This window comes from Mustelus asterias, chromosome 27 (genome assembly GCF_964213995.1).
Source record: "Mustelus asterias chromosome 27, sMusAst1.hap1.1, whole genome shotgun sequence".
NCBI lineage: Eukaryota > Metazoa > Chordata > Chondrichthyes > Carcharhiniformes > Triakidae > Mustelus > Mustelus asterias.
The window spans coordinates 21,716,638-21,730,858 of record NC_135827.1 but is presented as its reverse complement, the minus strand read 5'-3'; positions in this window follow the sequence as shown (position 1 = coordinate 21,730,858).

Genomic DNA, 14,221 nt, shown 5'->3' with positions numbered 1-14,221 from the left:
TGGACTCAGGCAAGCTGTACACGGGAGTAAAAGGGTTAAGTAATGGTCCCGATGCTGCCTGCGCCGTGTCTGGAGGGGAAACAAGAGTTATGGGGTTTGTAACAGGGGGTATGGGAGCGACAGGGGTTCCTACGTCCCCTGCTGACGCCAGGTCTCGGATCGAGACTGTGTCCTCTCGCCCGTCAGGGTATGCCACATAGGCATACTGAGGGTTGGCGTGGAGGAGATGGACCTGTTCGACCAATGGGTCGGACTTGCGGGCCCTTACATGTCGCCGCAGGAGGACGGGTCCTGAGTACGTCAACCAAGACGGTAATGAGGTCCCAGAGGATGACTTCCGAGGGAATGAAAACATCCTCTCATGGGGAGTAGCGTTGGTTGCCGTACACAGGAGTGAGCGTATGGAATGGAGCGCATCAGGGAGCACCTCTTGCCAATGGGAGACTGGAAGGCTTTTTGACTTCAACGCCAGTAAGACAGCCTTCCAGACTGTAGCATTCTCACGTTCCACCTGTCCGTTACCCCTAGGGTTGTAGCTCGTGGTTCTACTAGAGGCAATCCCGTATGAGAGCAGATATTGCCTCAAGTCATCACTCATGAACGACGAGCCCCTGTCGCTGTGAATGTAGCTGGGGTACCCGAACAGGCTAAAAAGATCACGGAATGCCTTGATAACCGTGGCAGCGGATGTATCAGAGCAGGGAACAACAAAAGGGAATCGAGAGTACTCATCAATGATGTTGAGGAAGTACACATTCCGATCTGTTGAGGGAAGGGGGCCCTTAAAATCGACACTCAGTCTCTCGAAGGGACGAGTGGCCTTGACTAATTGTGCCCAGTCAGGTCGGTAAAAGTGCGGTTTGCATTCCGCGCATACCCGACAGCTTCTTGTTATGGACCTGACATCCTCCACCGAGTAGGGCAGGTTGCGGGCTTTTATAAAGTGGTAGAGCCGAGTGACCCCAGGATGGCATAGGTCATTATGGAGAGCCTGCAAATGGTCCTCCTGTATACTGGTGCATGTTCCACGCGACAGGGCATCCGAGGGCTCATTGAGTTTCCCTGGACGATACATGATGTCATAGTTATAGGTGGAGAGTTCAATTCTCCACCGCAAGATCTTGTCGTTCTTGATCTTGCCCCTCAGCGTGTTATTAAACATGAACGCCACGGACCGCTGGTCCGTGATCAGGGTGAACCGTTTTCCCGCCAAGTAATGGCGCCAGTGCCTGACGGCCTCCACAATGGCCTGGGCCTCCTTTTCCACCACTGAATGCCGAATTTCGGGGCCTTGGAGGGTGCGGGAAAAAAATGCGACGGGCCTGCCCGCCTGGTTAAGTGTGGCGGCCAGGGCGAAATCAGATGCATCGCTCTCCACCTGAAAGGGGATGGACTCATCAACAGCGTGCATCGTAGCTTTCGCAATGTCGGCTTTTAGTTTATCAAAGGTCAATCGGGCCTCAGGCGTTAGGGGAAAAGAAGTGGACTTGATGAGCGGACAGGCTTTGTCCGCGTAATTGGAAACCCACTGTGCATAATAAGAGAAGAAGCCTAAGCATCTTCTCAGTGCTTTTGCACTAGTGGGCAGGGGAAGTTCAAAGATTCAAGGGGCGCATACGGTCTGGATCAGGGCCAATGACCCCGTTTTCCACCACGTATCCTAGGATGGCTAAACGGCGCGTACGAAACACACACTTCTCCCTGTTGTAGGTCAGGTTCAGGCGAGATGCAGTGTGTAGGAAATTCAGGAGATTTGTGTCGTGGTCCTGCTGGTCATGGCCGCAGATGGTGACGTTATCCAGGTATGGGAAGGTAGCCCGCAGCCCGTTCTGGTCCACCATTCGGTCCATAGCACGCTGGCAGACCGAGACCCCATTGGTGACACCAAAGGGAACCCTGAGAAAGTGATACAAGCGACCATCCGCCTCAAAAGCCATGTATTGTCAGTCCTCTGGGCGAATGGGGAGTTGGTGGTAGGCAGACTTGAGGTCTATGGTGGAGAACACCCGGTACTGCGCAATCTGATTGACCATGTCAGATATGCGCGGGAGGGGATACGCATCCAGCTGCGTGTATCTATTAATGGTCTGACTATAGTCAATGACCATCCGGGGTTTGTTCCCACTCTTGACCACCACGACCTGCGCTCTCCATGGACTAGCGCTAGGTTGTATGATCCTTTCCTTGAGGAGCCGCTGAACTTCAGATCGAATGAAGATCTGATCTTCAGCGCTGTAATGCCTACTCTTAGTCACAATGGGCTTGCAGCCTGGCACAAGATTCTGGAACAAGGAGGGTGTGGTGATCTTCAGCGTCGAGAGGCTACAGGCATTGGGCAATTTGGAGGCTGCTGTTATCCCACTGAAAGCGAAGGGAGTGGCCCACCGTACTGTAGGATTACACTCCTCAAGTGGACCATGAAGTTTAGTCCGAGAAGTATTGGCGCGCAAAGGTGCGGCAACACTAGGAGCTTGAAACGCTCGTAAACTGTGCCTTGCACCGTTAAAGTTACCACACAACTCCCTAGCACGGTGACAGACCGGGACCTTGATGCCATAGAAATTGTCTGTTTGACAGGTTGAGGTTGAATCCGGAGTCCACACCGCTTCACAGTGTCTGGGTGGATAAAACTCTCAGTGCTCCCGCTGTCAAACAGACAATAAATCAAGTGGTCGTTTACCTGAATGTCCATCATAGACTTGTCAAGTCTATAAGGCTTGGCCTGGTCCAGGATGATCGACGCCACTGTTGGTTCATGAGCGCCACTGCAGGCAGCTGAGATTGACGAGGATGACCCCTGCTGGTCGTTCGCGGTCGGTGCCGACCAACATGGCCGCTCCCATAGGTCGCACATGGGTGATGGCGCCAAACTCAGCGACCCCTGGTGGTCACACATCTCCGAATCCGTCGACCGTAATGGCGTCATCCTGGCCTCGCACGTGGACGAAACCCTCAACGATATCGACGATGAAGGACCGGGCGCTGAGGAATCGCAGGCCGCACTGCTGTTCCGAGAAGCAGATTTAGAGCGGCACACTTTCGAATAGTGCCCCTTCTTACCGCAGGCGGATCACAACACAGCTTTAGCGGGACACCGTTGCCGAGTATGCTTCGCTCCCCCACAGAAGTAACACCGCGGGGCGCCCGGAGCTGCTGCCGTCGTCTGGCCCGAGTGTGAGCACGCCATTACGCAGCATTTCGAACCCGAGGGACGAGGAGGGATTGGCGACTGCTCCTGCCACGTTGTCTCCATGTGGTGTTCAGGATACAATACTAGACTTTTGGAGGCCATTTCCAGCATCTCCGCTAGTTCTATTGCCTGGGTGAGGTCAAGATTACCTTTCTCCAGTAATTTGAGTCGGATGTAAGATGATCCGACTCCCGCCACAAACGCATCTCGAGCGAGGTCGTTCATATTCTGCTCAGCCAACACAGCTTTGCAGTTACAGCTCCTGACTAGCTGTAAGAGCTCGTTCGCGTATTCCTCCATCGTTTCGCCGGACTGCCGTCGTCGAGTGGCTAAGAGGTAACGAGCGTGTATTTCGTTGGGCGGTTTAATATAACGCTTCTTAAGAAGCTCGAGGGCCTTTGTGTAGTCGGTGGCCGCACGGATCGCGAGGTAGACGGTGTCGCTTACCCTCGCATGGAGGACCCGGAGTCTGTCATCATCTGTGGTGACCGCTGCGGAGGCTGCCAGGTAGTCCTCAAAACATTTCAACCAGTGGTCGAAGGTGTTAGAGGCGCCCACCACACGTGGATCTAGGGTAAGGCGTTCAGGCTTCAGTATCTGCTCCATACTCTTTTTTTTCCGACGAGAGTTTATTTGCAGCAAATAAAATTGATGCGCGTTATCACACACGAGGCTTGATGCTCAGGAAATAAAGGCTTTTATTTGCTGTAACAAGGCAGCTACTAATTATATACACGATCCCAGACTGAGGGGTCCCAGACAGAGCAGAGACCTTTATACCTCTCCCAGGAGGCGGAGCCCGACTGGGATGTACCACAATAACTATAATACAAGGTGTAACAACCCAACCCTAACCCCAACTGCAACAAGTAGAACAACCCATCCCTAACCCCAACAGCAACATATATACATACTTGTAGTACTGGCCAGACCCTGGCTCAGTACTATCTAGTGGGAACCAACGATGGTTCACCACAAGAACAAACTGCCTTTTAGACTAACTTGCCTAGAAAGTTGACAGAGCAGGAGCCATACTAAGCTGTGATACAACTAGAAAAAATCCTTTCTATGGAGTATCTATAAAGGTTGCTGAGAGTCGTAGCGGACATACCAAATCTCCTTAGTCTCCTGAGAAAGTAGAGGCATTGGTGGGCTTTCTTAACTATAGCGTCGGCATGGAGGGACCAGGGCAAGTTGTTGGTGATCTGGACACCTAAAAGCTTGAAGTTCTCAACCATTTCTACTTCGTCCGTCCCCATTGATGGAAACAGGAGCATCAATTTATTGAGAAGTGAAACACACACTTTTCATACTGTGGTGAACCATCGTTGGTTCCCACTGGATAGTACTGAGCCAGGGTCTGGCCAGTACTACAAGGATGTACATATGTTACTGTTGGGTTGTGCTACTTGTTGCTGTTGGGGTTAGGGTGGGATTGTTACACCTTTGTACTGTAGTGTTGTGGTACATCCCAGTTGGGCTCCGACTCCTGGGAGAGGTATAAAAGTCCCTGCTCTGGCTGGGACCCCTTCAGTCTGGGATAGTGTATATAATTATTGGCTGCTTCATTACAGTAAATAAAAGCCTTTTATTTCCCGAGCATCTGGCCTCGTGATTGAGAAGCGCATCACATACATGCATGAATGTATCTGAATGGGTGTATGGCAGAATGCTCGTGAATTCCATTAAATTGTGTGTATAAATAACTTTGATCTGAGAAGGTGAATCCTGCCTTGCTCATTTCTCATGTTCATTGTTTTATGTAACTGAGACATACATCTCCCACTCCACCTGACGAAGGAGCAGCACGCTCCGAAAGCTAGTGGCATTTGCTACCAAATAAACCTGTTGGACTTTAACCAGGTGTTGTCAGGCTTCTTACTCAATGGGTGTGACAGGGTTTGTGGTTTTATTATATATAGCGACTTTGAATGATAATGTGAAACAGGCAGTATTTTCAACCTCCACCTTTACGCATTCCAATTGTACCTTCTCGCCTGAAGTCAAAATAAGCACCAAAAGGATGCTGCCCACTGAGGGCTACTGCTCCAAACTTTGCGAACTATTACCTTTTAGCTTTTGGTTTGGAAGGAGTGCTTGGTTCCGCTGTAAACGAAACTGACACTAAAATAATTGACGCCTGGAACAGACATGGGTTGTCATTGTTAACATTCAGTTAAATTGCCACTGAGATACTGGTTAGTCAACTTGTACTCTCATAACGCCTGATCGAAATGTTGAGCAATATGTCAACAGTGTGGGACTTGGAAGGCTTACAATGCGCCCTTCATTCAAAAGAATGTTAATCATCTTTTTAAAGGATATACAAAATCATTTACAACCAACTTTTGCCCATCAATTAGAATATAGAAATGAGCAGTCCACATGCCACTCTCTATATATATCTGGTTCTAATTTTAAAATGGCGGATTTCCTGAAAAAGGTCTCAGAAATTAAAATAAAGCAAACGTAAAGTATATTTATTAGTCACAAGTAAAGCTTACATTAACACAGCAATGAAGTTACTGTGAACTTCCCCTAGTCGCCACATTCCAGCGCCTGTTCGGGTCAATGCACCAAACCAGCACATCTTTTAGACTGGGAGGAAACCGGAGCACCCGGAGGAAACCCACACAGATACGGGGAGAATGTGCAAACTCCACACAGACAGTGACCCAAGCCGGGAATCGAACTCAGGTCCTTGGCGCCATGAGGCAGCAGTGCTAACCACTGTGCCACCGTGCCGCCCCAAGGAATGAGTTAAACTGAAGACCAGTTACATAAAACAATGAACATGAGAAATGAGCAAGGCAGGATTCACATACTCAGATCACAGTTATTTATACACACAATTTAATGGAACTCACGAGCATTCGGCCATTTCCCCCCTCACCAGTCTAATAGACTATTGGGTTTTAAAACAACCAGTGACCAAACATTCCTCCATCAGTGTCTTCCCGGTTCTTGAGGTTTTCTCTGGTGGTCTACATTGCAGCTTTGTCTGCTCAGTTTCTCTTTGAAGCCAGAGTCACACACTTGAAAATGAAAGTGCCAAGACAGTACAGAATGTTCAATTGAAATGTTGACACCAGGGAGGTGGCTTTGTTCACTCAACTGCAACAATCAATAATTTGACATATCATAGAAATCATAGAAACCCTACAGTGCAGAAGGAGGCCATTCGGCCCATCGAGTCTGCACCGACCACAATCCCACCCAGGCCCTACCCCCACATATTTACCTGCTAATCCCTCTAACCTACACATCTCAGGACTCTAAGGGGCAATTTTTAACCTGGCCAATCAACCTAACCCGCACATCTTTGGACTGTGGGAGGAAACCGGAGCACCCGGAGGAAACCCACGCAGACACGAGGAGAATGTGCAAGCTCCACACAGACAGTGACCCAAGCCGGGAATCGAACTCAGGTCCCTGGAGCTGTGAAGCAGCAGTGCTAACCACTGTGCTACCGTGCCGCCCAGGGGAACTGATCCGGGAACTGATTTCAACTCATGACATTTGCAAATCAGTGAAAACCAGATCGCAATAATCAAATCAAAGGATTGGACACAGGGACATTTTGGCAAATGTTACCTCAGATTTTAAGAAGCAGATCCACAAGTGTACCAAAATCAACAATTTCTCCATTTTATTGCAAGGATAAAATAGAGTAGAATAGAATAGAATACCTACAGTGCAGAAGGAGGCCATTCAGCCAATTGAGTCTGCACCGACAACAATCCTACCCAGACCCTGTTCCTGTAACCCCACATATTTACCCTGCTAATCCCCACCTGACACTAGGGGCAATTTAGCATGGCCAATCCACCTAACCAGCACATTTTTGGATTGTGAGTGTGATGCGCGATTGATTCACACGGGAGGCTAGGACGTACCCGGGAATAAAGGCTTTTATTCACGACAAAATAGGAGCACACTACTTGACAATATTATCCCAGACTAAAGGCTACTAGGAAGTAGCAGTGACCTTTATACTCCTGTAAGAAGGCGGAGCCGAACGGAGTGTACCACAGAACAATGCTAACAGGTGGAACACCCAAACCCTAACCCCAACAGTAACAAGACTAATATATGTACAAGTACCCATAGTGGTAACCATCTATGGTTCACCACAGAGTGGAAACCAGAGCACCCGGAGGAAACCCACGCAGAGACAGGGAGAATGTGCAAACTCCACACAGACAGTGACCCAAGCCGGGAATCGAACTCAGATCCTTGGCGCCATGAGGCAGCAGTGCTAACCACTATACCACCGTGCCGCCCCAAGGAATGAGTTAAACTGAAGACCAGTTACATAAAACAATGAACATGAGAAATGAGCAAGGCAGGATTCACATACTCAGATCACAGTTATTTATACACACAATTTAATGGAATTCACGAGCATTCTGCCATTTCCCCCCTCACCAGTCTAATAGACTATTTGTGGGTTTTAAAACAACCAGCGACCAAACATTCCTCCATCAGTGTCTTCCCGGTTCTTGAGGTTTTCTCTGGTGGTCTACATTGCAGCTTTGTCTGCTCAGTTTCTCTTTGAAGCCAGAGTCACACACTTGAAAATAAAAGTGCCAAGACAGTACAGAATGTTCAATTGAAATGTTGACACCAGGGAGGTGGCTTTGTTCACTCAACTGCAACAGTCAATAATTTGACATATCATAGAAATCATAGAAACCCTACAGTGCAGAAGGAGGCCATTCGGCCCATCGAGTCTGAGGCCGGAATCGAACCTGGGTCCCCGGCGCTGTGAGGCAGCAGGGCTAACCACTGAAAATTCTGGTTTGAGCTCACATCCCTAAAGGAGACAGGTCAGAGAAGCGTTTCTTCATTTCAGCTCTGGCCACCCAGAGACGACGGTAAATTATACATTTGATAATAAGTAAGCTTTACATTTTTCACAAGTGCACACAGTCAAATTGTACAGAAATGAAGCTAATGGAAACAAAATCTGCAAGAAGGTGAGATCTGAGGTTACGTAAGGTGATGTGACGTGCAGTGTGATAAATGTGACTTTTATTCCAGCAGCTAATGCCTCAGATCATCATGTATGCACTCCCTGAGATACTTTCAAGCTGACTCTTACAGCGCTAATTTGAATTTGAAACTCACGATGCTTAAAGGCTACTTTTCAATTTTGTGGCCAAGTAAAGTTCTGCATCCCTGTTTAGCTTCTCTTTCTAAGCTGTGAGGTTATAACACTGAAGCCACTGTCCACAGTGATACCCGGAGAAACAAAGCTTCTCGGGCAGAATCCTAATTGTGTTTCCAGAACGATACCATCACGGGGTTGCCATGATGTGGAGATGCCGGGGTTGGACTGGGGTGGGCAGTTTCACAACATCAGGTTAAAGTCACGAGCTTTCGGGGCGCTGCTCCTTCATCAGGTGAGTGGAGAGGTAGGTTTCACAAACACAGCATATATAAACAAAGACACAATTGCAAGATAATGGTTGGAATGCAAGTCTTTTCAGGTAATCAAATCTTTACAGGTACAGACAGCGTGAGTGGAGAGAGGGATAGTCACAGGTTAAAGAGGTGTGAATTGTCTCAAGCCAAAGTAAAGTTTATTTATTAGTCACAAGTAGGCTTACATTAACACTGCAATGAAGTTACTGTAAAAATCCCCTTTGCCACACTCCGGTGCCTGTTCGGGTACACTGAGGGAGAATTTAGTATGGTCAATCCACCTAACATGCACATCTTTGGACTGTGAGAAGAAACCAGAGCACCTGTAGGAAACCCATGCAGACATGGGGAGGCTGTGCAGACTCCACACAGACAGTGACCCAAGCTGGACAGTTAGTGGGATTTTGCAAGCCCAGGCCAAATTGTGGGGTTTACATCTAGTGTGACATGAACCTGAGATCCCGGTTGAGGCCGACCTCATGCGTGTGGAACTTGGCTATCAGTTTCTGCTCGGCGATTCAGCTTTGGCGTGTGTCTTGAAGGCTGCCTTGGAGAACGCTTACCCAAAAATTGGAGGCTGAATGCCCGTGACCGCTGAAGTGTTCCCTGACAGGAAGGGAACACTCCTACCTGGCGATTGTCACGCTTGAGACAATTCACACCTTTAACCATCAACCTTGTCTATGATTTCACAACACGCACATGCAGCAAGCAAGGCTCACGGCCCAGGACACAATTTTCATGTACAATTTTTGACTCCACTGTGCTACCGTGCAATCCACATTTTCAAGCTCCATCAGTATGGAATACAAAGATAATTAAACTCAATTTTCCACCAAAAAAAAAGGACACTCGCCCTTGTTGCCTGAACGAGGTCATTCAGTTGCTTGTGGCACTGGCAGCTGGTATTCCATGCCAATGCACGGGCACTGACTGCCGCCACTCCCAGACCTCATTGCTGGCGTGACCCGTCCGAAGGGAAGAAAATCTTGGGGCAGTTCTTCGCGGTGCCATCTTCCTGGCGTGACTGCCTGTGTGTCCATCATTAGCGCTTATATGCAGCTCTCAGTTGTTATTGCCGTATGGCTGCAGCCACTTTGTGTGAGTCACGCGGCCAGAGGGTCTATTCCAGCGAGAGTCACATCCGGGCTCTTTTATTGCGTTAAGTGCCATAAGATTGTGATGCGCTGCTCGTTTGGCACCGATCACACCCTAAGTATCATAACAGCAAGAATAATGGAGTGACCCGCGCTAATCTCTGAGGCGTGGTTGTAAGGTCTGTTCATTCCTTTAGAATAGACATAGGCAAAACTGGTCCAAAGTAGAACCTCTTCTTTGAGCATCATTTAAAATGAGCATTTACAGAAAGCAAAAGAGACTGATTTACTGGAGAGAGAAAGAGAGAGAGAGGGACAAAAAGCTGGTCCCAATAAAGACTTGATCTTGAACTTGCACAGGACTCAATTGGACTAAACAGATATAGCTCTTACCACAATATTTGAGTTTTTATCCGTGTTATGAAATTACCAGGTACAAGCAGTGTCTGTAACTTTCAAAAACAATTTGCAGCTGTGAATGTAAAAAGCTTGTTTATGAAAAGAACCATTTCTACTAACATCGCATTTTCAAATGCAGTCAATTTCTAAGCTCATCCCAGAATTCCCAGCTGAGTTTTAAAATGTAGCTTTGAAGCTTAACATAGTTAGTTACACAGACAGAAATACCTCAAAATGAAGTCTTTAACTGAAGCAAACCATACAAAGGATCCCACAATTCCCTCCTATGACTCGATATAACCACTTTGAATCAAATACATACATGCATTTAAGTAATAAGATTACGCAGTACATCATTACAAGAATAACAAAAGATAACACCAGTCCTTATACCATGGAGCTTCCAATTGAATCCTAGCCAACCAGTTGCACAGCTCCACAAGGTGGAGGGTGGAGGCTGTTTAAGTTTTTCGACTTCCTTTTTAATGTGTCTAGCCAAATTGGTGATATTTTCTGAACTGTCGGGTATGTAGGTGCAGCATTCTGTCCCAATTAAGGTGCCTCCTTGTTCAGCCAGGATGTTGTCAAGTGCCATCCTGTTTTTCAGGGCTATGATACGAATGGCTACCATTTCAGCAGTCATCTCACCTAGGGCTACGGCAGTGTCATTGGCTGCCTCTTCCAGGACAGATGCCATGTCGATGGACTCCCTTGCCAGTTTTGCAGTTCCATACCAAGGGAACAGGATTGTGAAGAATCGTTCCGTTTCTGTAAGTGCCCGCCTTACTCTTTGCCAACGAGGCGGCAAGGGCAGGGAGGTTGTGTGGCAAATACAGGGTAGGATGTACCCCAGATAACAAGATCCCATCTAGAGTCGGAGTAGCCAGGGATAGGCCTTGTAGCTGCAAATAAAGTAGGTACCATTATAGGTTGTAAAGTTCCTGAGTTCCCTGGTCAACATCAAATCATTCTCAGGTCGCCAAGGGCTCCCACTTGTTGAGGATGATGTGGAGATGCCGACGTTGGACTGGGGTAAACACAGTAAGAGTTTTAACAACACCAGGTTAAAGTCCAACAGGTTTATTTGGTAGCAAATACCAATGGTACTTCCTTTATTTGCTACCAAATAAACCTGTTGGACTTTAACCTGGTGTTGATAAAACTCTTACCTTGTTGAGGATGCCTGATAAGTTCCACATTCCTACCGGCTGGATAGGATTAAGGGTACTGCTACAATTACTATACCCCACCACTTGTCCTCCGATTTGGTTCCTAACTAGGCAGACCGACCCTCATGACCTCCTATCCCAGAGGTGTTAGTGAGGACTACGGACAGGGGATCACAGGTTGTATTGTAATTGGGCTGGTACCATTCGACAAATTAGTTCAGGGTGTAGCCTGCCCCATCCCAGTCTTTTCTCTTTGCTCCTCTGCCGAAGGTTGCTACAGAAGACGTATTGGTCCCGTTACTTCTGATCAGCTGTTCCACTGTTTCAGACTCATTAAAGGGAACAGGTTTCAATGGAATACTGCCCTTTGAATGTGTAGGTATGTGTACACACACACCCAACAGCTGGAGACATTGAGCGGGATTTTACAACCTCGCTCAGGCGAGGCTCGTAAAATCCCACCCGAGGCCAACGGAGAATTCCGTTCTGCGAGCCTCACCTGCGGTAAAATTCCAGCCATTAACTCTCTTGGCATAGGTGTAGGCCATGTACATGAAGGTGGTCACCTGTAACTCTTTGGTCACTTGTTTTGGGTCCTCAGGTGCAAGGGGCTGGCAGGCTGGAGATAGATAAATGCTTAACATACAAAACAACGTAATACTGAGTTTAAACATGTGGTTATATACGCAAGAAGTAAAAAGACAAATGTCTTTAGGTGGAGCCACTGGGGGCTCTCTTCCCTTGGGATGCCTGTATCCAGGCCTTCTACACCTGGAACAGACTTTCCCATTTGGTCCCGAGGGATTCCCGTTTTATTTTCTTCACATAGACCCAATTCTCTGGGACAAGGTCATGTCCTCCTTCAGGGGGATCACCCCAAGCTACAGACACCTGTTGGGAAAAGAGCTGATAACATTTGTCAGGTTTTTACCAAGTGTAATTTATCAAGTGGCAATCAGCTTTTCGCAAATCAGTAGTTCCAGGCAATGGTCTTCCAGTTATTATTTCAAATGGACCCAGGCCCGTGGCCCTATTTGGGGTTGCGCCTGGGACGTGACTGGCTACTCGGTGTCTCCTTGCTTTCATACACTGTCTTCCCATAACTTCATTCCTGCCTCGATCCATTTTTCTTCCCGTGTACACTCATTTTCTGCAGATCTTGTGTCAAACTGGTTTATACATTCCAGTTTATACATCTGGATTGATTCATCCGACCAGGTGGATTGTGAGGCAGCCTGTCTGGCTGCCTGGTCAGCTGGGGCATTTCCCTTTGCTTCCATGGTGTTTTCCATCATATGGGCTTTGCACTTCAAAATGGATACCTCCTGGGGCAACCGTATGGCTTCCAGTAAATCTCGGACTTCCCCCTCCCAGATAGGTGTACCCACTGCTGTGAGGAAACCCCTTTTCCACCATAACCGACCAAAGTCCGTGGGCAACTCCGAAAGTGAACTGTGAGTCCGTATAAATATCAGTCGCTTGTCCCTCCTCGATCCGGCAGGCTTCGCCAAGGCTCGCAGTTCGGCCTGTTGAGCTGACTTTCCTTAGGGTAGGCAGCCTTTTGCCACAACGTCATGTATGGTAGTAACTGCCCATCCGGCTTTTCTGACACTGTTGCCAACATAGGAGGAACCATCCATAAAAAGGACGAGATCTGGGTTGGGTAAAGAGTCCTCCGTCGCCAAAGCAGCTTCGTCTGTTTCCTTTAGAAGTTCCACAAAGTGGAGATTGTGGGCCTCCAGAACCACCGTCCAGTGGCTGCCGTGACCTGCGATACTCTGTTCATTGACAACAAAGCGTGGACTGTGTGAGGGCACCTGACAGTTAGCTTCTGATCCAGAACAACAGGTGCGGTGGCCATTATGGCTCAACAAGTGGTATCCATGGCCCTTTGGCAACTTCCCCATCCGAGGACGACCGTATCCAATTTCGCCGAAGAGTAGCCGATAGGCCTTTGCCAGTCCCCATGTTCCTTTGTCAAGATAACTGTCATAAATCCGTCCTTTTCATGGACAAACAAAGTGAAAGACTTCCCGTTGTTGGGGATTCCTAATGTTGGTGCAGCATCTTTAAGGTTCCTGAAAGCCTCTCTCTGTTCTTCCTTGAGGGTAATAGCTTCCTTGGAGTCCTGTTTTCCCTTCAAAAGATCATTCAGTGGCTAGGTAAGCTGTGTGTAAGAGTCCACCCAACTTCTGTTAAAGTTGCACAGACCCAAAAAGGATCTCAATCCTTGGACCGTGGTAGGCTATTTAGCAGTCCAAATGGCTGTAGCCCTTACTGGGTAAGTTCTCTTTTTCCTTCTTAAATCTTCTGTCCCAGGTACACAACCACTCTTTAGACTATCTGTGCTTTATTGATGCTAGCCTTGTGTCCTTTCAGGTGAAGGTGATCCAGCAGGGTGCTAAGTCCTGCATGTGCTGTTCTTCCGTGTCAGAGGCTAACAGGATACCATCCACGTATTGGATAACCGTGGAGGCCAATGTAGGTAGTTCTCACAAGTGGCTTTGTAAGGCCATGTGAAATACCATAGGACTATTGTGAAACCCCTGTGGTAGTTGGGTTCAGGTGTACTGTTGCTCCTGGACCATAAAGGCAAACCATGGTTGGACCTCAGGTGCAAGTGGCATTGACCAAAATCCGTTAGCTGTGTCGATGGCTGAGAATTACCTATGCTCTGGGGTTAACGTGTTAAAGATGGTGGAGGGATTCGCGACTCAAGGAGTCTTTTGATCAATACACTGATTGGCCTTTCTGTTGTTGACAGTCAAACGCCAAGTTCCATTCCGGACAAATGTGAGGTAATGCATTTTGGAAGATCTAATACAAATAGGAAATATACAGTAAATGACAGAACCCTTAAGAGTATTGGGTGTACAGGTACACAGGTCACTGAAAGTGGCAATGCAGGTGGAGAAGGCAGTCAAGAAGGCATACGGCAT